Source organism: Hibiscus syriacus, unplaced genomic scaffold (assembly GCF_006381635.1).
Source record: "Hibiscus syriacus cultivar Baekdansim isolate YM2019G1 unplaced genomic scaffold, ASM638163v2 tig00005974_pilon, whole genome shotgun sequence".
Classification (NCBI taxonomy): domain Eukaryota; kingdom Viridiplantae; phylum Streptophyta; class Magnoliopsida; order Malvales; family Malvaceae; genus Hibiscus; species Hibiscus syriacus.
In genome coordinates this window covers 1,242,415-1,267,092 of record NW_024062076.1, presented here as the reverse complement: position 1 = coordinate 1,267,092, position 24,678 = coordinate 1,242,415, and the positions used below count along the sequence as shown (strand labels likewise).

The following is a 24,678-nucleotide window of genomic DNA, read 5'->3' as shown; positions in this document are numbered from 1 at the left end:
TAAGAAAAACTGTCTCAAGAGAGACAAAACTTAGATCCAAAAGAAATTGTCTCACGGGGAGATGAAATTAGTTCCAAGGAAAACATATTCAAAGATGATGCTTCAAGAGAAATTGCCTCAAAAGCGACATAATTCGTTTCAAGGGAAACGATTTCAAAGATATCTGTTGTTTCATGAGAAACAAAATTTTGTTTTAAGGGAGATAAATTCAAAGATTTTGTGTTTCAAGAGAAACTGTCTCATGGGAGACAAAATTTGTTTCGAGGGAAACAATCTCAAAGGTTTTGTGTTTCAAGAGAAACTGTCTCAAGGGAGACAAAATTTGTTTCAAGGGAAATTATCTCAAGAGAGACGAAATTCATTTCAAGGGAAATGTTTTCAATGTTTATGTTTCAGGAGAAACTGTCTCAAGGGAGACAAAATTTTGTTTCAAGGGAAACTATCTCAAGAGAGACAAAATTCATTTCAAGGGAAATGTTTCCAATGTTTATGTTTCAAGAGAAACTGTCTCAAGGGAGAAAAAATTTTGTTTCAAGGGAAACTATCTCAAGAGAGACAAAACTCATTTCAAGGGAAATGTTTTCAATGTTTATGTTTCAAGAGAAACTGTCTCAAGGGAGAAAAAATTTTGTTTCAAGGGAAACTGTCTCAAGAGAGACAAAGTTTGTTTCAAGGGAAACTGTCTCAAGAGAGACAATGGTGAGCACGATTCCCTTCGTCGTGAAGTTGAAATCGTGGGTGGCCCCTTCGTCGTGAAGTTGAGCCAGGAATTGGATATCCTTCGTCGTGAAGTTGAAATCCAACTTGAAAATGCGAAATGGATCGGTTCTGAATTATCTCTCGAACTCGTCTGAAGTTGATTCTAAGATTTGTCGATCTTTCAATATGTCAAATTGGTTGAAGTGTAGCTTCTTACTGCTGAGTTAAGAAACCAACATCAATCTTTAAAGGTGCTTTTGATTCGAGTATCATTCATCTTGAAGTCGAAACTTGACTCTAAAAGCTACAAAAATTATGTATGTGGGAAAAAATGATGCTCTAAAATGTATGCATAAGATGCATATAACATGAATTGGTTATATTTTATCTCTTGAAAAAGGCCTGATAATTCGCATTAGGATGTTGAATCCCCAAAGATGCCCAAAAAAATGCTCCAATATTTCATGTTGAATCTTCAAAGATGCCCCAAATGTTCCTCATTTCTTGCTTCAGCATTGATTCTGAGCATGAGTTTTGTGTCTAAGAGTCACATGTCATTTACCAAGATCCACTCTAGAGAGACTGTCTTGTTTGAAAAAAAATATTTTTCTTTCTCTTTTAATATCAATTAAAAGAGTTTCAAAAAATGTTTAATCCCAAGTTTTAAAAATATTGCCCCTTTCACGGTTTTACAATTGAGACAAATCATAAAACTAGAGTTCATTGGATATCAAAGAATTAATTACAATGTTAATCCTTCAATAAATTATAGCTATTTGACAAGTGTCAAGATCAAAGCTATCTTTGAGAGATGGTCAAGTAAGGAAAGGATAAAAAGTCTCAGGTCATTGTGTTTGGTCAAAGGTTTGGCATTTGATGCTCAAAGGATTGATGGGGTAGCTTGCATGCTTCTCTACTGGAAGTGTTCTCTGACTCCCAACCTTCGTTGTCACACTCGGATTGTGCGATGCCTTATCAAGGAATTTGTGTGATCGCTTCAGTTGCACAATTTTTATATTCGAGCCACCTTTTCAGGTTTTCAACTCGAATCCTCCTTTGGTTTCAAGACGTTATTCAGGATTTACGTCTTGAACCCCCCTTTGTTATTTTTCTCTACCATACATTAATTACATTGATTTTTTGCAAACAAAGATTAATCCTGATGGGCGGGATGAAATCTGAAGATAGTCTATTCTGTTTAGAAATCCATGTATGATTAGAAGGGACTTTTAAGGCACGTAATGTAGGCCAGGGTTCGTGGTTATGAAAGAAAATGATAAATAGGCCCAAACAAGTGTTTCAGGGTATTGAACCAAGGATCAATTCATTCTGATGCCATCGATCTTGTCTTGCTCAAAATGTCTCTTTCTCTTGATGCTCTATGATCTTCGAGTGAAGGGATTCAGTGATTCAGGAATGATTGTGCTTGATCAATCTCATTGAAGCTTGATGCACCATTTGTCTTTAGGGAATTTTTGCATGTGCTTTTTGTTCCCTTTTTTATTTTTGTTCTTTCTTTTTTGTTCTTGTTTTTTCCTTTTTTGCTTCTTTTCTTTTTTCTTTTTGCCCTTTTTGTTCTGATTGAATCATCGCACTTGGCATTTGGTTCACCTTTCGGTATCTCATCTAAATCAATGTCTTATGTGAGCAGATTTTCTCCACCTTGCCCCCCAGTGTGGAGGGTGATCCTTGGTTAGGGTTGAATCAGAAGAAAAAAATACTATAGGCTCAAAAGGGGACGCAAGGGATATATATTTTCTCCTATTGTGAAGGGATAAAGAAAGAAAGCCGTTCATCATTTCATACATGTAAGTCTTCACAGAAGAGGTATCCCAAGGGGGATAGATTTTCAGGATTAATTCTATTCATATGAAAACAGTGCAATTAATGCATGATAGAATTATTTCGAATGAATTATTTTTTCTGCTCCTTGCTCCCAACACGTTTCAATGTTCAGGCTCCTGGCGAGATGCCCCAAACTGTATCTTGGAAGAATGCTCATGTTCAAATGAACAACTCAATGCCTTGGGTTTTAATGGTAAAAAAGGTTAATTTTGAGTCTAAAAAGACAGTTGTGTGATCTTATTGACTCAAAGAAAGGTGTGGGTGTATCAAAAAGATAAAGGTAATGTTCAAGAATTTCAAATGGAGGTAATGTCAAATTTTGGTTTTTTGATAATGACCATGAGTTATTTTGGGTAAAGAATCAAGGTGTTTTATTCTAGGGTTTGAGACAGGGTAAGAAAGGTCTAATCTTGTCATATGTCAAAAATCTATAATTCTTTAAGAATTAAAAGAATCCTTAATTCATTTAATATTCAAAGATCTAAAGATTAAAATTTGTTCAATTGCTCCACCTTAGAAAGTAACATGAATTCAATCGTTTAAAAGATGTGTTCAAACAAAATAATCCTCTAAGTGCAAATGGTATATGCCATGCCCCCTTCTTCGGCAAGCACCTTACAATTTTCAGAAGAATGTTTGGGAATCCTTATGTGGCAACAACTTCAACATCGTAGCCCTTAGGAGATGGGTACTCTTTTCTCAGATCATCCTGGCAGGCTTAGTCCTACAATCAGCTGATCCAGCTCCCCCTGTACTGATTTCAGTTTTTCTTTAATTGTTAAAATCTGGCTTCCATGTGGTGTAATGTGGTTAAGACCACTTCATCGAATCCTCCGTGATTTAATTTCATGTTTATGAAAATGCTTAAAAATGTAGATGAATATGCAAAAATGCAAGAATGCATGAAATGTTCGAGGCATTGATCCAAGAAATGTGACTGTTATTATGAATAAACCTTATTGGGGACAAAAATGTTTTATCTTTTAAGAGAAAAAAATATCTTGACAGCTTCTGACATGTTGACTAGTCTTTTGCATTCGTCTGTCACCGGTTGAATATCATGTCGAACCGTTTAGGCTCCTTTGGCTAAAATGTGCAAGCGACAAGCTGTTTGCCCCAAAAAAGGTCTCGAAGGACTGCATCTCTGACCTTTACTTTCGCCGAGCTTGTTTCTAACGAAAGTGCCATTGAAGCCCTCAATCCGAAGCTTATCGACTTGTTTCTGGAATTCATCTTGTTCTCGTAGTTTTTGAAAGGAATCTCCATGTCAGTAACTTTTTCCTCGTCTTGCCCCTACAGCCTTTTCCTCTCAAAAATTTGACTTTAGTGTGCTCAGTGTAAATTCTGGTCCATTCGAAGTCCTTTACAATGTAGCAAAGTGATATATTCTTCGATTGCGGGTACCACGTCTTCTGGATTGAATGTGACACATAGTCGCCCTGTACACTGTCCTCTACATTTTTATCTCTTGTATTACAACCCCTTTGTCCATTAATTCAGATTATTCATGTTTAACAAACACACTTTTGGAGGATCAACACCTCTTTTAAATGATGCAAGTGATGAAAACAAAATAAAAGAGAACAAAAACAAAAAGAGTTAGTGAGGTAAATCAAAATAATAATAAAAATGAAAAATCCTACCCCACATGATATCTACCCCTCATGCTTATTATTCCTACCCGGACATGATCTCTATCTCGTAAGTTGGTTTTGAACAAGTCCTAATCGCATAAATTTCTAGTTCACATGCTTTGAACAGAAAGTAAAGCAGGAAATAATTCCGGCATCCTAGGGTTTGAAATGAGGTTTTAGGGTAGGCCCTAACTCCTTGTACTCTCCGGGTTTAGGTTCTAAAAGAGGTACCTGAGTTCTCCTTGCTGGTGCCCCCTTGGGCTTGCCAGACCCTTAGTCCTAAGCCCATTACAAGCTTATGTGGACTAAGTTAAACTCGAGAGGAAACATTCCCTTATGCCCGCACGGTGAATAAATTCACACGAAGACATAAGGTATATGAATCCCGAAGGCTACTTGCTAGGCATATGCGGTGAATAAATTCACACGAATACGTCGCTTTCACCCCCACTTAAAAGGGTTTGGAGCTCGGGTATAGAGTCTTAGATGAAAAAGACTTGAAAGGCTGAAATCATTGAGAAAACGGTTAGTACAACTATTTACTCGGAAATATAATCAAAAGAAAGTAAATAGGATCGAAATGTTACCTTAAAATTTAAACTTACCATTTTCGTTAAAAAGACAACTGGAAATTACCTTAGCCTGACTCACTTACCGGTCCCCAACGGAGTCGCCAAGCTGTCGCAACTGTCTTTCGGTTGGGCCACGAAATTGGGCTTCGACTTGAAAAATGTGATTGGAGTCGCCCCCGATTATTCATTTAAAAAAATAGGTTAATCGGATACCTTATATCTTACCTGATCTGCGTCATACCAAAGATATGTCGGATTCGGGAGTCGGTTACGGTCAAGGAAGGATTAGCACCCTTGAACCGCCCTTTCGGTACTACGTAATTTCCAGTTGTTTTTAATTAAGAAAATCGAAAGTTAAAATTTAAAGGTAACATATGATCCAAAATTACTTACCTCCGATCAATTTGAAAGAGTACCCTTAAAAAGTCAAGAAACGCGTTAAAGGAAAAAGGAAATAAGAGTAAATGAAATAAAGAAAATAGAAGGGAAAAAATAAAAAAAATGATGAAAAACTAAAAGAGGAATAAAAATATATAATTATTAAGTGCAAAATAATAATAATGATAATAAGTAGTAAAATAAAAAAAAAACGCAATCACACCAAAAGAAAGTAAAAAAAGAAAGTCAAGGTTTGGTGAAGTATAAATGTCGGGAAGGAAAAAGACGATAAGGGGTAGGACCGTAGTTAATAAATGAGTGTGATGTATCCCTATAATATAGTAAGAATGAATAAACAAAACAAACATTATGATATAATATATATATATATATAATAAATATAATAACGAAAAAATATAATTTAATAAAGTAAAATTATAATAATGTAATATAATATAAATACATGAAAACAAAAAAATAAAGAAGTATAAAATATAAAAATATAATTAAATGTATATATATATATGCATATGTTTAAAAAAAATAAAATAAAAAATAAAATACAATAAAAAATATACATATAATGATAATAATAGTAGCAAAAGAGAAAAATATATTTATATACGTTAATAGTAAAATAATAATAATATAATAGTTATAAATATATATATAATAACTTTAAAAACATTAAAATAATATTAGAATAAAAATAATTATATATATATATATATACTTAATAATACGAATTATCAAAAGAATAAATAAAATATGAAAATAATACATAAGGGACCGTTCATCGGCGGCAAACCTCGAAAAAAAATTGATTTTTAAAAGCCTTTCCTTCCCTTGTTTTAAATATTCTAGTATTTTTCCAAAACGGCCTCGAGGTTGTGTAGATCTAAAAGAAAAGTTTCGAACGACAACCCCTTTTCCTCGGCCAAAACTGTTTTTTTCAAGCACAAAGACGAATAACAACACATGCAAGTGAAGAAAAGAATGCGAAAGGTAAAAGCTTTCACCTTTTATTGCTCCTGAATTGTTTACAATAGCTTCAAAACAATCTATTTGCTCGTATTTTTTTCTGGTAATTTCGTATGCCCATCGTGTGTTACAATAGTGAGCTACAATGGCTATTTATAGTACTTGTGGATCCTATCTTTAGGAGTTTAAAACATAGCAAAATTCTATCCTATTTTTAGGAGTTGAATCCTAGCAGAATTCTATCATATTTTTGAGAGTTTGAATCCTAGTAGGACGAAAAAAGTGTGTTGACAGTATGATCGTAAACTCCACACTGAAAAAAATCTGCTGCAGTCCCTCGTACTCAAGTTTCTGCCAGAACCCATCAATCTTGAGGCATGGAATTAATGGCTTATTCATATTAAATAACACTGCCAAGCAAGAAAACCGACCTTTTTCGCCCGAGTTGGTGCTATAATCAATCTTAACAACCTGACCAATGACCGCATCAATATGACGGAATAACCTTTAGAATAATATCTATAAGGAAGACCCGTTAATCTCACCCAGACAATGACCTGGGATGGGTGCTTTTCCATCGTAGAGAAGGTACGACTTCATGGTTGTACAGTAAGATAACTTCCGAAGATGTCCACGGCCCTTCCATCAAAATATGAATATAATTCTGTTCACTCTCAAACTTCACTAAGAAATAATCGTTTTCTAAATCAATGACCTGATACTTCCCCGAAGTTGCCACAGGAGACCGATACGATTCAGTAGAGTTTTATAACCAATGGTACGTCCAAGCACCTGGACTATCACCAAGCGCCGCATACTATGATCAATTATGTCGTGGACTTGATCAGCAAAGTGGATCACAGGGTATGGACCATTATTGTTCACGATACACTCCTTATCAAGGACAATCACCTTATCCATGACTTGAAGGGAAACCACATCCACAGCCCGTTTCGATTGACCCATAACAGCATTGGCATAAGACTGCTTTTTCAGTTTCTCGACTTCTTCACCATTATTATCCACCATCATATGAACTTCCATACCATCCGGAGCCTCCTCCAGATTCTCTTCATTCTTTTGTTTATTGCGCACTTTTTTAGTTACACGTTGTTCCTCATCCAGAAAAGGGGAACCTGGTCTTTCCAAAGATAGAGATGCCACCACTACCGGGCCAAGAAAACTTCCAGAGTTGTTACCTCTGATCGGGGGAGGTGTCGGAGGAACAAAGGTAGACGGCGGAGGGTTGCAGGATCCCTAGGGGAGAATTAGGGTTTTCCATCTTTAAAAATTGTTATAAAGTTGAAGTTCATTTGATTTTGATTCCTTACGTACTTTCACGCTCTCTTTTCGCGTGCGTTATGTTTGTTTCAGTGAATCTTTTACTTGGGTTTGAAAAGAAGTCAAAAGCAAAAGTTTAAGGAAATGTCTAAAAGTTGTCAAGCGATCAAAGCCGTCCATTAGGGATTGTGGGATCCATCGTTGAAAAACGCTTACAGTGGAATTGGTAATTTTTCTTTTCAAATTAGTGTGTGAATTTGGAAATTATTATCAAATTGATATTTAGTTTTGACCTGATATTTAAATAATCAATCGATAAAGAACACTTATTAACGTTGATATTTTGTTGATGTTAACTTAATTGGTTATTGAAGTAACTTGTGAAGGATAAACATGTATCAATTTTTAAAAAATATTTCAAAAATAATTTTATCGATATAAAAATCAAGTACAAATTTAAGAAAAACTAACACTTCAAAATACCAATTGAGATAATATACCTTCGAAAAATGTAAAGGGTAAACATATCAAAGTCGTCCATTTTTATTATAAGTGAGTCCTATAATTTAAGGTTTTTTTTCGTTATTTATGAAATATTTTATATTGCTTCAAAACTCAAGTCATTTAAGATAAGTTTTCTAAAGAGTTACTTGTTTTGATGGTATCGGTATTGCTTCATGCATATTTCAACTAATTCAAAAATAGTTATAATTGTTTAAAATAGTTAGAAAAAATATGCACGAACCAAATTACCTCAATGATTAAAGGAATTGTTGTTATTTCTAGAGGTATCATGTTTGAGCACCAATGACTGCACCATGAGTGATTAAACATTCATTGTCAAACGATTGAGAGTATTTAGAACATATACTACTTTGACTTCAAAACCCTAAAGTTACATTTACAACTTATTTTGGCGAAAATTGAGATCTTTTGAATAAATTTTATTTGGAGTCGTCATCGACCTGGGTTATGTAGGTCAAATACCTAAAAATTTATTTTAAAACAGTTTTAAGAAAACTCATTTTAAAGACGAAAAATGGTTTGTGTTTACCAAAGATTCAATTTAAAGGGTTCGAGAGTTGATTACGCGTGGTGAAGGGTAAACACCCCACAACGCCCAAAACTAGTACCTAGTCGCTTATCATTGTCATAGTAATGGAATTTGAAAATTCAAATACAATTCAAAATAGGATCCTTTTTTATTAAAAATTGACTAATTTATTTCGAATTATTTGTTAAAGGGACATTTCCATTATGAGAAGAAATCACGGGATTTGCACATGTACCAATAGAAAGTCTATCCCATCTATTTCTTCTTCATGAAAGAATACCCTTTCTTTATTAAAAATCACAAAAATGCGCAAATCAAATATAAATGAGATGAAAATTGAATGATAAAAAAATGAGACATGCCGATAAAAAAGATAAAAATATTTTATTTTAAAAAAATAGTATTTAATTAAAAAAACTCGATTCATTTTAAGTTCACTTTTCATTCAAATCTGGTATTGAATTGTACTACTTCTATTAAGTAGTTCTTTTCACGTTCATTCTACCATAGATCTCGAAAATATTTGAGCAAGACATTTCTAACATATGTTGACATACAAGTGTTTTATAAATTATAATCAAATAAACAAAAAATAGATAAATAAAAAATAATAAATAAATATATATATATATATATTGAAATATAAGGATTAAAAAATATTTAACAAACATATATATATATAGTATAATATTCTCATACATAAAAAAGAACATACTACATATGTGTACATAAGTATACATTTATAAATATTATAATATAAGGCTAAAATGAACTATACGAGAATATATATATATACTAAAATTTGAAATAAACTAAATCTATGATATGCAATAAATACAAGGATTAAATCATAAAAGAAACAAAACAATAAGGACCGAATATAAACTAAGGACAGTGACTAAACAAATAAAATCCAAGGCCCTAAACATATCACGTATAAATCTCCTACAACGTGAACTAAGGACCTACATGAATAATTCTTAAACAGGAGGCCAAAATCAGAATGAACATGTTATAGAAGGTGAATACCTCTCGCACGATTTACCCAAAGACCAAAACGATGGCTCCTAAGGGCGCCAAAATGACACCGTATCAGAGGGGGAATATAAGCCTTCTATCAAGGCCTAAAATCCCCTCTAACCCTCATTTTTATTTTTTTAACACAAAAAAAACAAGAAAATGAGAAAGAATCATCTGAATTTTTCTCTCCCTAGCCTCAAACGACCACCATGTGCCAACTCATCAACAACCGTCTACGGTGGCCGGCATTCAAAATGACACCTGAAAAGAGCCTTCCCAACCTCCTAAACCCATATCTAAAGTCCTTTATGCCTAAAATCCAACAACCCAACCTAGATCTAAGAATATGGATGGTAGTATGTTACAATTTCATGGATTTTGCATCGTACTCACTCCAATTGGGGTGAGGATGGATATAAGTATAGTGGATATTGTGTGGGTGTAGATGTAAAAAATCATACCCACTTTGGGTAGTGGGTAGGTGATGGGTTTAAGATCGTACCCACCCTGCATCCGTCCACCCACTAATTACCTACCAAATAAATATTGGACCATTATGAATTTATGTATAATTTCAGAGACTATTCTATAAATCTTAAAATTTTATAGGACATGACTTGTAATTTAACCAAATGTTAAGGTATAAACTCAAATAATCATTGGTTTATTTTATTATGCGTCTTAATGAATGTGTTTGTTTTATATTTTTATGTAATTTGAGGGTTGTTGCCACTCGGGTATGGGCGAGATTAGATGGATACGAAATGGGTGGTGGGTATCCAATTGAGTAATAGTGTGGGGATGAATTTGAGAATGTACTTGTCTGAGTCAGTGTGAATTTAAAATTTTTATCTATCATGAGTGGTGGGTAGGTAGTGGATACAAAATTATTATGTGGGATGGGGATGGGGAAGAGGTATATGCACCCGCCCAACCCGTTTACCATCTCTATATAAGAAGTTACCTCTTGATAACTTGGTTTTTGGTGGTCTTCGAGTTTTCCAACGAACAACGATGAAGATAAGCCCGTTTCTTCCTATTTTGTTCTTGATTTTTCTACTTCTCTTTGTTATCTCTTTTTTGGATTTTTGAATGGTTATGGATTATTTTGGTTCGAATGATGCTTAGTTTTTTTGTTTTTCATGTGTTCGTTTCTCTTTGTTTGTTTTCTTGTTTTTTTTATTCCTCTTGATGTATTTTTTTGTTTGAGTGAATGTGTTTTTGATGGAGATGGATTCTCTATTTGTTTTGGTTCTGTGAATGTTCCTTATTTGCTCTGATTTTTTTATTACTCTCATCCTTTTTTGATTGTTGATCTGCAGGTTATATCAAGGCTGAAATCCTCGTGATTTCCCTTTCATTCTTCTTCCAAAACCGTTGTGAATTTGTTTTGGCATTACTCGTGCGAAGGGAGGGATAACAGGTGCACGAGTGACTCCTATTGAGGTGTCTACTAGAGAGAATGGGGAACCACTGGCATATGGATGAAACATCATCTTTTGGCATCACTGCTGGAGACGGTTTTGGAATCTCGTGGGAGAGTTGGATCGGGTCATGTGCTTTTTATGCCTGTTTGTTCTAGAGGGCTATGAAGGGTTCTGGAGTTGCTACTGAAGATTAGGGTTTTTAGAACCCTAAATTCATATTGTTAAATCTAGATCATTAGATCCTTGATCCGGATCTAACGATTGGAAAATGAGCGATGGTAGCTGAAAGGGTTAAAAAACTCTAATTGTGTATGGTTATGACTCATGAGCTTCCTCTTTATCGGGCCAGAACTATTAATTAGATTTCACTTAGGCATGTAATATTAGGCTTGGGGCTGTTTGTATTGGCTATTTGTTTTCTTGTTTTTTTATTCCTCTTAATGTATTTTTTTTTTGTTTGAGTGAATCTGTGTTTTTGATGGAAATGATTTCTCTCTTTGTTTGGTTCTGTGAATGTTGCCTATTTGCTTTGGTTTTTTATTGCTCTCCTCCTTTTTTGATTATTGATCTGCAGGTTATATCAAGGTTGAAATCCTCATGATTTCCCTGTTATTCTTCTTCCAAAACCGTTGTGAATTTGTTTTAGCAGTATTCGTGCGAAAGGAGGAACCACGAGTGCACGAGTGACTCCTACTGAGGTGTCTACTGGAGAGAATAGGGGACCACTGGCATGTGGATGAAACATCATCTATTGGCATCATTGCTGGAGATGGTTCTGAAATCTCGTGGGAGAGTTGGATCGGGGCATGTGCTCTTCACGTCTGTTTGTTCTAGAAGGCTCTAAAGGGTTCTAGCGCTGTTGCTGAAGATTAGGGTTTTTGGAACCCTAAATTTGTATTATTAAATCTAGATCATTAGATCCTTGATCTGGATCTAACGATTGGAAAATGAGCGACGGTAGTTGAAAGGGTTAAAAAACTCTAATTGTATATGGTTATGACTCATGGGCTTCCTCTTTGTTGGGCCAGAGCTATTAGATTTCACTTAGGCTTGTAATATTAGGCTTGTGGCTGTTTGTATTTGTTTATTTGTAATATCTGTAAAAAATAAATAAATATTATATTAGTATTTATTTGATATTTTTTAATATTTATAATTACTACCGCTAATCGAAACATATAAAATTAATATTATAATCTAATTTATATTATATATGTATATATATATATATATATATATATATTATATAGTTATAAAAACTATATATTATATAACACTCAACCAATGCCTTTATAAACACGCATATACATATTTTTAATTAACTATAATTGATAACCAAAACATACATATTAAATAATAATTAATCTCTAAAAGTACATATAAAAAACTAGCCAAACTAATAAACCTAGTTTATTTACTATAACATATATAATTAAATAAAATTAATTAAAGAAAAAAACAATTAAATAATGAACATTTAAAACATAAAATGGAAATTCAAATTAAAAAGAAACTCAAATCAAAGTTGTCTACAGCTGTCCCTTTTTGCTCATTCTTGTATGAACACGAATAGGACAAATACAAAAGGATGACGAATATTTGTTCGATTCCATCTTTTGTTTTGAAATTCAATAGTGTCACAAGAGAGGCTAAAAATGATCTTTATCTCAAGGGAGATTTAAATTTGTATTCCAAGGGAAATATTTTTAGGGTTTGTATCTCGAGAAAAATAATCTCAAGGGAGATGATATTTTCTAAAGACATAATTTTAACATTCTTATTTCGAGAGAGGTAATATCAAAATTTTTATTTCAAAAGAAAAAAAATCTTAAGCTAGACAAAATTTGTTTCAAGATGTTGACAACGTTTTTTGCTCGGGAGGGGAAAGATCGATACCGACTTGGGGTTTTCCTTTGAAAAGAATTTTGAAATGTGAGGAGACACCACCAATCATTTAAGGTGCGATTGGGACACCATGAAAACTGGGTGATTTTAATAAAATGTTTTATTTTTATCAAAATGACAAGTTTTAAGGTCTGTGAAACTCCAAAAATCAGGTTCGAGAGTCAGTTACGCATGGGAAAGGATTAGCACCCCCACAAGCGGCCAATTATTGGTACTTAGGTGGTTAACCTATATTTAAAATTAGAAATTTTGAGATCAATCTTTATTTAACCTGAAAATCATTACGGATGCAAAGTTAAAAAGGGTATCCGTTTATTAAGGTCGATAGCATCATAAATGCGAGAGATAATCTATTGTGCCTAATAACATGACATTGCCTTAATTTCAGAAATCATGATGCAGTTTTGAAAAGGATGTCGACCTATTTTGAGAATCACCAGTAGTCACCCCCTGAGAATACTTGCGAGAGATATACCATTAATTCCCTAATAAGTGTACATTTCCTTAGGTTTAAAAAACAAAATGCATTCAAACAAATTTTTATTCATCCTAATAAAGCTAAGGGTAAATTAAGGTTTTTTACAGCTTAAAGTGTCAAATTATGAAAATTAATGAACCTAGGTGATTAAACCTAAATGTAGGATATAATATTTACCATATTGATTTTTAAATCAGTTATTGAATCGAATAACTGAGATGATCCCTTGAGAATTTAGGCGAGATCCAACTCATATTATTCCCTAAATTAAAAGTCTATTTTAAAATCTAACCTAAAATGGAGGCTTTAATATTAATTTAAATTAATTTTAAGACTGTAATAATTAAATTGGAACCTCGAGCAAAAGCGAGAACCAAATTAAGAATTCACCTAATTTAATGACTAAATCAGAATCGAATAATTAAAACATTATGGACTAAATCTAAAAAGTGATCTATCAAGGACTAAAGGGATACAAATATTAAAGACAAATACAACAGGTAAAAGTACTAAAATTAAAGTGCAAAAAAAAAAAAAATGAAGGGTAAAAATAAAATAACAAAATCTAAATTATTGGCTAAATCTAAACAAAATAAAAAAAATAGTTTAGGGACTAAAATAAAAAAAAATACAGAAACTAAAGGGACTAAAAATAATTATACATTTAATTTAAGCCTAAAATAACCTATTTAAATAAAAAAAAGGCAAAATTAAAAAATAATTCACATGCATTTAAAAAAAATTAAAAGGTCACTACACATGACTAAAGTGTAAAAACACGTTAAAAGTAGGGGACTAAACATAAATTTGTCCTTAAAATATATAACATACTTACAAATGGGTAAATCATAAATTTGGTCCCTATAGATGACTAACATGCAAAAACACGCGTAAAGTAGGGGGACTAAACATTAATTATACCAAAAATTACAAAGCATCAACATAAATGGGTAAATTATGATACAAGTCCCTTCTAGTGACCATTTTAAAAAAATGCATGTAAGTTAGGGGGACTAAAGTGCAATTTCCCCTAGCATGTTTTATAAATACAACATTTGGTTTTTTTCATTTAAAGGAAAAAAAAACGGAGAGAGCTCTCCCCTCTCTCCTTGGCCGGCAATAGGTCGGCCACCCCGAACCATTTTGGCCACGGTCATGACCCCAAAGACTCCAAAACCCCAGATCTACCCATCTAGGCCCCTACTTGGGGCTAAAACGCAGAGAAACAATCCCAAATTCGAGGGAAAACCCCAATCCCTTGGCTTCCTTGAACTCTGGCGATGCCTTCGATTAAGGTAAGCTTCGAATATATTATTTTCTTTTAGTTCTTTTGTATTGTTACTGTAAAAAACCTATTCTTTTATTTTGATTTTTTAAAAACGTCTCTTTTTAATGTTAATCGAAAGGGTAATAGAGTTTGAAACGATCCTAAAAGGTTATAACTTTAATTCGTAAAATAAAAAAAACCTTCATTTTCATAGATTTAGAAGCGAAAGAAGTAAAATAGCAACAGAGAAAACACCAAAAAATGATTCAAAATTAAAAATGAAAAAAGAAACCTTGAAATACTTATTGTTATTACTTTTAGAAAAAATCAGTACACAGAGAGTCTTTTAACCAGAAAACCAAGAGAGACTTTCTGGTTTTTGCATGGGTTTTTTATGCCCGTTTACAAGAAAATTAACATCATTGCTATCTTTTTTATTCTCTTTTGTTTATGATGCAGGGTAGTGTGAAGCTTGGTGGCGTGCATGGAGTGCTTTTCGGGCATTGGGGCCGAGAAGGGTAGCCTCTGGTTGGGGGAAAGGGGCGACTATCCTAGGAGTTAGGGTTAGATTCGGGTCTAGTTTTGGGTTATGGGTCTTGTTTTGGGTCTGTTTGGGTCTTATTTTGGGGCTATTTTTGTTTGGGCTTGAGGCTCGGTTGTAATGATAAAAAATGGCGATTACAGCTACCCCTCTTTGCTAATTACTGTGAAACAGGAATGAAACAAAGATAAAAAAACGCCATTTTTTGGCTCAATCTCTGTTCTTCAAGTTACGGGTTCCTCTCATCGTGATCTTTCCATTGGAAATGTTGATCCCTTGTGTGAGGCATTGTTGATTTGAAATGATGTGAATCGAGCAATAGGTCAAACAAGTTCTTTATTATGAATTCTTTATTGGAAATGTTGGTCCCTCGAGTGAGGCGTCGCTAATTCCAAATGACGTGGATCGAACAAAGGAAATGTGAAAACATCCTACCCGAAGGTCTTATGGATGGCCCGAAAGACTTATCATCTTGCTCAAAAGACTTATAGATGACCCAAAAGATTTTTGTTGATTCAAAATGCCGTGAATCGAGCAATCGGAAATATTAATCCCTCAAGTGGGGCGTCGCTGATTCGAAATGTCGTGAATCGAGCAAAGGAAATGTTAAACTCTTAAGTGAGGCATAGTTTGTTTTAAGAAAAAAATCTCAAGTGAGATAAAATTCTTGTTTCATGTGAAACAATTTCAAATTTTAAATTTGAAGGGAAACTTTCTCAAGCATGATGAAATTTTCTTTAAGAAAAACAATCTTGAGTGAAATGAAATTTCTTTTTTTGAGTAAAAACTGTGTCAAGCGTGAAAAAGTTTGTTTTAAGAAAAACAGTCTCAAGTGACATAAAATTTCTGTTTCGAGTGAAAACTATCTCAAGCAAGATGAATCTTGTTTTAAGAAAAACAATCTAAAGTGAGATAAAATTTCTGTTTCGAGTGAAACTATCTAAAGCGAGATAAAACCTTTCCTTCAAGTGAAACTATCTCAAGCGAGATGAATCTTTTTTTAGGAAAACAATCTCAAGTGAGATAAATATTCTGTTTCGAGTGAAACTATCTCAAGCGAGATGAATCTTTTTTTAAGAAAAACAATCTTAAATGAGCTAAATATTCTGTTTCGAGTGAAACTATCTGTTGTATTATATTTTGATATAACAATTAAGGTAAATGTTTTTGGACTTGAATTAAACTTATTCAAAGTTTTTCAAAAATAATTCAAAGTCCTTAAAGCTTGGAATTGAGCAAAAAACGTTTTTCTGGACAAGTAGTGCCGATACTATTCTTACAGTATCGATACCTCATGAACACTACTGATACTGTTCATATGGTACTGATACCAAAGGTAAGGGAAGTATCGATACTCACTAGGTAGTATCGATACTACCAGCAATGCTCAAATTCCATAATGCAAAAATTGTATCGATACCCAAAGGGGTATCGATACTACTATGTATAGTAGTATTGATACCATAGGCATAGTATCGACACCATCAGACCCAACGACTAGTAATGACTAGTTGATTTAAAAATAACAAAGGTAGTACCGATACTCCCTTTAGGAGTATCGATACCCTCTGTTCTAGGCAACTTTATTTTGCACGAAAATTGATCCCCAACGGCTCCAAAACAATCGCAACGGCTAGAAATGATCACAAGAACATTCCAACATATAAAAACAAGTTGAGGACACTTGAAGAAGGGTTAGAACACCTATCCAAGCTTTCAAACACAAGAGAAGAGCTTTTCACTCTTTATTCCAATTCTCTTATAAGTATTTTGTTCTTGTGAGCTAAATTTTGTAAACACCCTACCTTGTAGAGGTTTATTTGTTTACTTCTTTTCACCTTTTATAAAGAGGTTTTTGGTTCTATCTTAGCCAATTCAAAAGATAGGGAATTGTAAAGGTTATCTCTTTATCCTTGAAAAGAAAGAAAAAAAAATAAGTGAATTTGTTAGAAAATCCTTAGTGAGGAGATAAGGTAGTGGATGTAGACTTGGTTGATAAGTCGAACCACTTTAAAACTTTGTGTTCATTGTACTATATTTTTGCTCTCCTTACTCCCTAATTACATTATTGTCAATTAACCCTATTTGCATATTTTTGGTTTTTCAATCGAGCCTCTTCAAATCCTAACACTATCTCAAGCGAGATAAATTTTTTTCTTCGAGTGAAACTATCTCAAGCGAGATGAATCTTGTTTTAGGAAAACAATCTCAAGTAAGATAAATATTTTTTTTTCGAGTGAAACTATCTCAAGCGAGATGAATCTTGTTTTAAGAAAAACAATCTCAAGTGAGCTAAATTTGCTGTTTCGAGTGAAGCTATCTTAAGTGAGATAAAATTTTTGCTTCTAGTGAAACTATCTCTAGCGAGATGAATCTTGTTTTAAGAAAAACAATCTCAAGTGAGATAAATTTTTGTATTAAATGAGATTGTCTCAAGCGAGACAATTTTTGTTTGAAAATGTTGAATCTGAAGATGATTGTTCATTCTTGTTGAGGACGTCTTGTTGTCTTTTAATCTTACTCTTTCTTGTAAGATCTGTAAAATGCATCTGAATGCAACTATCCTGAATGTCCTCATGAGAAGAGAAAATGTCATTGAAAAAGATAGGATTTCAAGAGAAATTTTAATGGTACCCTCATGAGAGAGGAAAATTAAATTTTTTACCGTATATGATGATGGATGTTTGATGCAAAGATGCAAATTCATGTATGTGTAAAGCATGTTATTTTTAATGGCAATGAAGAGGTGCTCAAGCAATCTTGGTTCTCTTCTTGATCTGTTCGCCTTCAATCTCCTCCCGCACTAAGGAGTAACATTGTATTTCTTTGCAAAAATCTGCTTTTCTTGATCCCTAACATTCAAATTCTTTGTCCAATTTCTAATTCTGTATTTCTAAATCCGAGGGACCTTTTTCAGATTCCAAGATACACTCCCTAAAGAGATTGTCTTGTTTTGAAAATACATTTTTTTCAAAATATGAAAAGTCTGTTGAAGAGAATAAACCATGCCATCTGTTAGGCTCACAATTGAAGCAAATTAAAGATCATGAGTTCACTAAATATCAAAAGAATCAAGAGCACTTTTAATATTTGAAAGTTATATTCTTTGACAAGTGCCAAAAATTGATAGGTTGGTTTTCAAGTTAGCTCCTTCAAGTTTCTAAGGTTTCAGTCATCAAGACGTCATTTCTTTCTTGGTCCTTGTGAACCTTATGAGATGCCCCTCTTTTTTGGCTTGACATTTTAATCAGGTGCGGACAAATGGTGCAACTAGCATAATTAATCACTAGACTTTCTAGAACACTTCTATTTCGGTTCTGTGAAATCTTCCCTTTACTCAAGCTTTATAGATTTCCTTTAGTAGAGGTAGTGTAGGGACATCAGTCTAAATATAAAATTCCTGAGTGCTTGTGTGAAGTCGACTATAACAGGTGTTCCTCAACTCCCTTAGTCCATTTTCATCAAAACTCATTATTAGATCAAACATAGGTATTACAAACTTTTTTATTGGAATTTATTTAATATGCCTTTGTTCAGGCATAGCTGAAGGATTCATCTCATCAAAAAGTCTTCGACATGACAATTGCAATGGAGCAAACACCGAAGTGCCCGGTATCCGATCAATGTCATGGTTTGAATGTAATCTATTCATAAAGCCATGGCTTTTGAGTTGCCTCTATAACCAATTGCTTTAGTGGAACAACTCAGATTTATTGTATAATCTATAAGAATGATAATTATTAACATTTTGAGTATTCAAATTTAGGATTTCTTAAGCTCATCGAGAAGATCATGTTATAGTCTAGGTGTCCTTGATAGTTAGTAAATCCCACATTTAGAGTTTAACTCATAAACAACTGACCTAAACTAAATTCGTCTACTCCTACAAAGATTAGAATCATCACTGAACGTCCTTAACAAAAGTTTAGTCTAGGCAGTTTTGCAATGTCATAGACAAGAGGCACCCCATGTTGTCCGCTCCTATTCATACCTGAATGCCAAGCCTCTTGATTATTTCCTCATGAGAGGAGAAGGCTATATTGGCCCCTTCAAGAGAAGGGTATGGTGTTCGAATGTATCATCTTTGGTAAGGTCAAGGATCCTTGTTTTATCAGTTTTCAATCTTGTCATTTTGTCAAAGATCTATAACTCTAACTTTTGAAAGAACTTTTAATCCAATGGATACTTAAAGAATTTCGAGTCTGGAAATTAATCATTGCTCATAACCTCAGAAGGTAGCATGTTATTTAAAATGTTCGATTGTCAAGTGACTTACAAACCTTTTAATGAAAAGAAAAAGAAAAGAGATTCAAACAAGACAATATATGAGTGCATCAAAAGTTCCTAGTGGTTGTAATGATTTTCTCGGTTTGCATCAGAATGCCCAATCACTCATCGAATGTCCATGCCCCCGAATCAATTAAATTATGAACCTTCCGCTTTAATGCCCCATAATTCTCAGTAGTATGCCCGAGCTTCCCAGGTGGTAGCTACACACTTCATTAGCATCATACCTTTCACGAAATGGGGGTTCTTTCGATTTAGACTAAACTCGAGTCAGGAGGCTCTTCTCAACTAGTAATGGGAGCAGTTCTTCATACGTCACTGGAATTTCACCAATAGGAGTCTTCTCTCGGGTCATTATATAAGGTTTGGTCCCATGATTAGCTGAATAATATCTCACGGTATTAACCTCAACTCCTTTCTTGACGTTAGTACCATCGGAGCTTCTTATCTTGCCACTCTTGATAGCTACTTTGATAATTTCTCCACTCATGACAATGTTAGAGAAATTCTTGGTGGCATCCCCTATCATGTGATTAACATAGGGAGATTTTAATGTATTGATGGACATAGTAGCGAACTCCCTTTTGGTCACTGGTGATGCACCTGAGAAGCAACATTCCTCCATCGTTGCGAATATTATTGAAAACTCTCGTTCCACTACATCACCATGCTTTGTAACATTTTTCGATCAAGGGCCAGATCAATCATGCGCTTGTATTGACCAAAAAAGGCTTGAACTAAGTCTTTCCAAGAACGGATTTGAGTACGTTTTTGTTGGTTATACCATTTGGAAGCAGATCTAGATAAACTATATTGGAAATAGTGGATTAACAACTTCTCATTCTCCACATAGCCAACCATTCGGTGACAGTACATGGTGATTTGGGATAAAGGACGTGTGGTCCCATTGTACTTCTCAAAATCTGGAATCTTGAACTTTGGTAGGAGAACCATATCAGGAACCAAACTTAGCTCTTTGGCTTCAAACCCATAAAATGACTCGACCGTCTCCTTAGATTTTATCACCTCTTCTATATTTTTCATTCTTTGGATAAGCTTTTCCTTTTCATCTAATTCATTTAGGTTAGGGACCTCGTTATCAGTACAACGTTCACTTGGATTCAACCCAGAAGCAGCAGGACAATCAACAGGTAATGAAGCTCCAACCTGACATTGTGAGTTCTAGACAGTAAGGTAGACTGGTGATCGGATTTCTTGATGCGCAGATGTGTGCTCAGGAATGTGAAAATGTGTAAAACCCAAAGGATGTGTGGGTTCTTCCACAATAGTCTTTCCAACGGTCGAATGTCTCCTAAATATTTTTTCCACCTTGTTCAGCAGATAGAGCTGAGAGTTTACGATACTATCTTCAATTTGTGCCAACTTGCTCCTCATTTGTTCTTGCATCTCTTTCTGCTCTCTCTCAATTTTGGTTAGCCTATCCTCTATTTCTTTAGGCATTTTCTTGTGTCGTACGGATGCTGAGCGTTCTTGCTACTAGTATGAACCAAGATCATTACGATCTAAAACCTTACCTTATTATTTTTATTTTAATGAATGAATGTTTTAATACATGATTTGGAAATGTATTAAGCAATAAAAATGTCATGCAAAACGAATGTTTGCAAATACATTGATCCCAAAAACACAATAAAGCACACAACAAGACAACCGAAAATCAAGCTAGTAAAATAATGACCAAATAAAAGAAATGTACATTAAAAAAATTTGAAATGATCATTAAATTCAATCGGTAAATAAACCATGAATATAAAGCATACAAATAAAATTAGAACACTAACCGCATGCATTATAGTTCTCTTAGGCTATCCATATGGCTCTAGCGGGTAGGTCTACTAAATTCTCTATATGTGGTTAGGTTCTAGCAAAGGTTCCCGAGCTATCTTCACAACCTACTAAGGTTGACTCTGATTCTAGCCCATTACAGATTTATGAATTGGATTCAGCTCGGGGGATCACACCACTAAAAGCGTACCTCAGATCTGATATTCGGATAGGCAACTTAGGATGCTTCCCAGAGATACTTTATCATACCTATATTGAGAAAAAAATTGTACATTTGATTATCTATGGAATAAGGTTCATAAACGTATTACTGGATGGACAAAGATGTTGTTATCTTATGGTGGTAGGGAGGTATTTCTAAAACCTTGATCATGCTATGTAAGTGCTATAAATTGAACCCAAAGTATATGCAAGTATACACAATCAAGAAAGTAATATAGTAGTGAGTATCATCTCTACAAGGATTGGTGGGGCTTAGAGTGAAGTTATTGCACAGAGTTGTCACTAAGTAAAAATATATATAGTGGTATAGACAAGTGATAAGGAAAATATTGTGGGAAAATTGATCTATATAAGGAGTGTGAGTATGAAAATGTTGCAGCAAATAATTAAATGAAAAGATATGACAAGCAGTAAAAGAAAACTGAACTTCAGCGAATGAAATAAGACTTCACAACCTCACACAATCAAGCATCTGTAGGGATAAATGATTCGGTTTGCTATGGCAACTAATATTATGTATATAGAACGGTCTATGAATTCCATGAGTATGTTGCTCAATAGGGCTTGCTATTAGTGCTCCTAGGCTATCTCTGGTAAGGAACCTGACTGAGAAATGCTACAGTAATACCTCTTAAAGTGAACTATAACACGATCCTACCGATTACATCCTACCTCTTTTAGTCAATAAAACCTTCTCCTTATCTTTACAGTGGATTAGAACATCACCATCCTGGTTTAATTCCATTTCTCATGTTGATCTAGCCTAACTCTCTCAATATTAAGCATCCAGACTTAGAAAATGGCTAACCCTCTAAATCTCTTACAAGTCTAAGAAATTAAAATATAAACAATGGGCAAAGCAACAGTTAACATAAAAACATCCAACCCTTCATTAATACAATATAAAAATCGTTCAAAGCAATCCCATGCCAAATAAGGTTAGTTCATGGCAGGGCTAAGTTTAACCGCTGCCTTGAACCGCTTTAGCAAGCTAGCCTCTCTCAAGGTCCTAGCTGCTATATTTTTGAATCTCGGCTATGGAGGACACCACGAAAAAGGAGGAAGAAAATAAATAAAAGAAAATAATGGAGGTCTTTGTTTTACCTCTTGTTGCCTCTCTCTTTTTCCTCTTTCCTTTTATCTTATTTATTTTAAAATAAATAAGAACTCTATAACTCCCAAGAATAATGGGATATAATGGACAATAAATTAGACATTAACTCACTAACTCCTCTTAAATTCTCATAAATTCCCTAACTACCAAGTTCTCCAATTCTCAAAAACTCTTCAACTCCTCCTTAATAATAAGATATCCTTGTCTTTATCTCTTAAAAATGGACTATTCCTTGCACATGTGTAGACTAGACAAGCTGACAGGTGGGCTTCACGCTTGGTCTTGGAAAACTGGCAACAATCATCAAAATACCTTCATATTTGTTTTTCTTTTATGCACCCATAAATGCTACCCAGAATGTTGTGGCATTGTTTTCTCTCAATTGACTCGTCAGTCTTTCAGATTTTCTTATCCAGAATATGTTGTAGCACTAATTTTAGCAATAAAAATATGTTGTAGCAAAACGTTTCCACAACATGCAAATGTATGACCTAAATGCAACTAAATGATATGAAATAGGCTTTCAAGCCATTAATAACCTAAGTAAAAAGGCACAAAATATAGCATTTTTACAGGGTTATCACACCCCTAAACCTAAACTATTTCTTGTCCTAAAGAAGTGGATAGTAATCAACTAAAGAAATGATTTGGAAAAGTTCAGTCTAAGACAGTTATGTGGCATAAAATTTTAGCACTAAAAAACAATTGGCTTCAACATGCTAGACAAATCGAAAGTTCAATAACTTTTTCCTAAAACAAGATCCTTTGCATGTGTGTGTTTGTATCCAATATATGCTTAACAAAATTAGAATATTTCTAGGAAAGCTTTATTTTCTGATATAACATTTACTCAACCTTAAAGCACACACTTATTCTCATTTCCTTAAGAATTCAAATTTTTTGTAATGCTACCATGAGATTCAGCCAATCACAACTACCGTCCCGCACTCTAGATGAACTGGAGAAAACATTCCATCTTGAGCTAGTAGGTAGATTTATCACGTGACTACTTTCATTCACTCCTATGCTAAGCAAAGAGGAGTGTCTCTCTATAGTTACGCCTAAGCATTTATTCACAATTGAACACATTCAATAAGCACAAGGGAGTTTAATTTAGCCTTTCAAACTATCATATAACATTCAAGTTCATTACATCAATTTATGCTAAGGCATGCAAGAGTCATTTCATAAAAAGTTTCTAATTTCCTTAAGCATAGAGAGCATACAATCGTGTATCAATTAATTGCAAAGAATCAAGTCCTAAAGTTGGTTCTATCAATCACAACAGTCATATACATTCGATCAATCACAACCTTAAAAAAATTCTCATCATCATTGGTCATTTAAAAGTTATTCCAAAAACTATTTTAAAACCTAATAAATGTCATAGAAAAAAATTGTTAACAACTATCAATGGAAATAGTTAACTATGAACACTACCTCCCCCAAACTCATAGGAAGCATTATCCTAATGCATGAAAACTAAACTCAAACTAAACTAGATGAAATGTACTGGAAAATAAAAATGCAATGAGGTACCTTATTTTGGTGGTGGTGTAGTCATATCGACTTATCGGTTAGTGTGTTTCCTTGATAATTTTAGGCCTTGTTGCTCTGGTTCTGGTTCTCACTTGATTTAGTCATTATCAACCCAAAATCACAGGAAAGATACTCCAAAGCGCACCGAAAATAAATCGGGAACTCATCCTAATCTATGATCAGTGAAAACGACTATAACAAGGTGACCTGTCGAATTGGTTTTGAGTGCACGACAAAAGGGAGTTTGCCTATGGTGGCGATGATGGAAACCAGTGATTGAGGCGGTTGAAAATCGCATCGGAACACAAAGAAAACCTTTAGTTTTTGGATGAGTTTTTGAACATTTTCCACAACAGACGGTGATTGTTTATCGACAGTGGTCTATAGTGATTTGATCAGACGGTGACGAAGTGTCAGTTGGTGCCGACAGTGACACCTACCGATTGAAGGTGGTGTTGAAACAAGAAGAGATGTGGTTGGATTGCTTGTCGCTGTTGAGCTTGGTGGTAACAGCGGTGTACATCGCCGATTGGAGGCAGCTAGCCGGAGGATAACGGGGAAGGGGTGGTTTTGGTTGGAGAAAAAAATAGTTTGGGGTTCTTGTTTTAAAAAATAAAGGGTAAGTGAT

The 24,678-nt window shown here is 34.1% G+C and overlaps 1 long non-coding RNA gene across 1 annotated transcript; it reads left to right on the top strand.

Moving 5' to 3' along the window:
- Positions 1–9,896: 9,896 nt before the first annotated feature.
- LOC120200459 lies at positions 9,897–23,812 on the top strand. The gene is made up of 3 exons (XR_005523543.1): positions 9,897–9,979; positions 18,689–18,694; positions 23,800–23,812. It is a non-coding gene; the product is annotated as an uncharacterized LOC120200459 (long non-coding RNA).
- Positions 23,813–24,678: the final 866 nt, after the last annotated feature.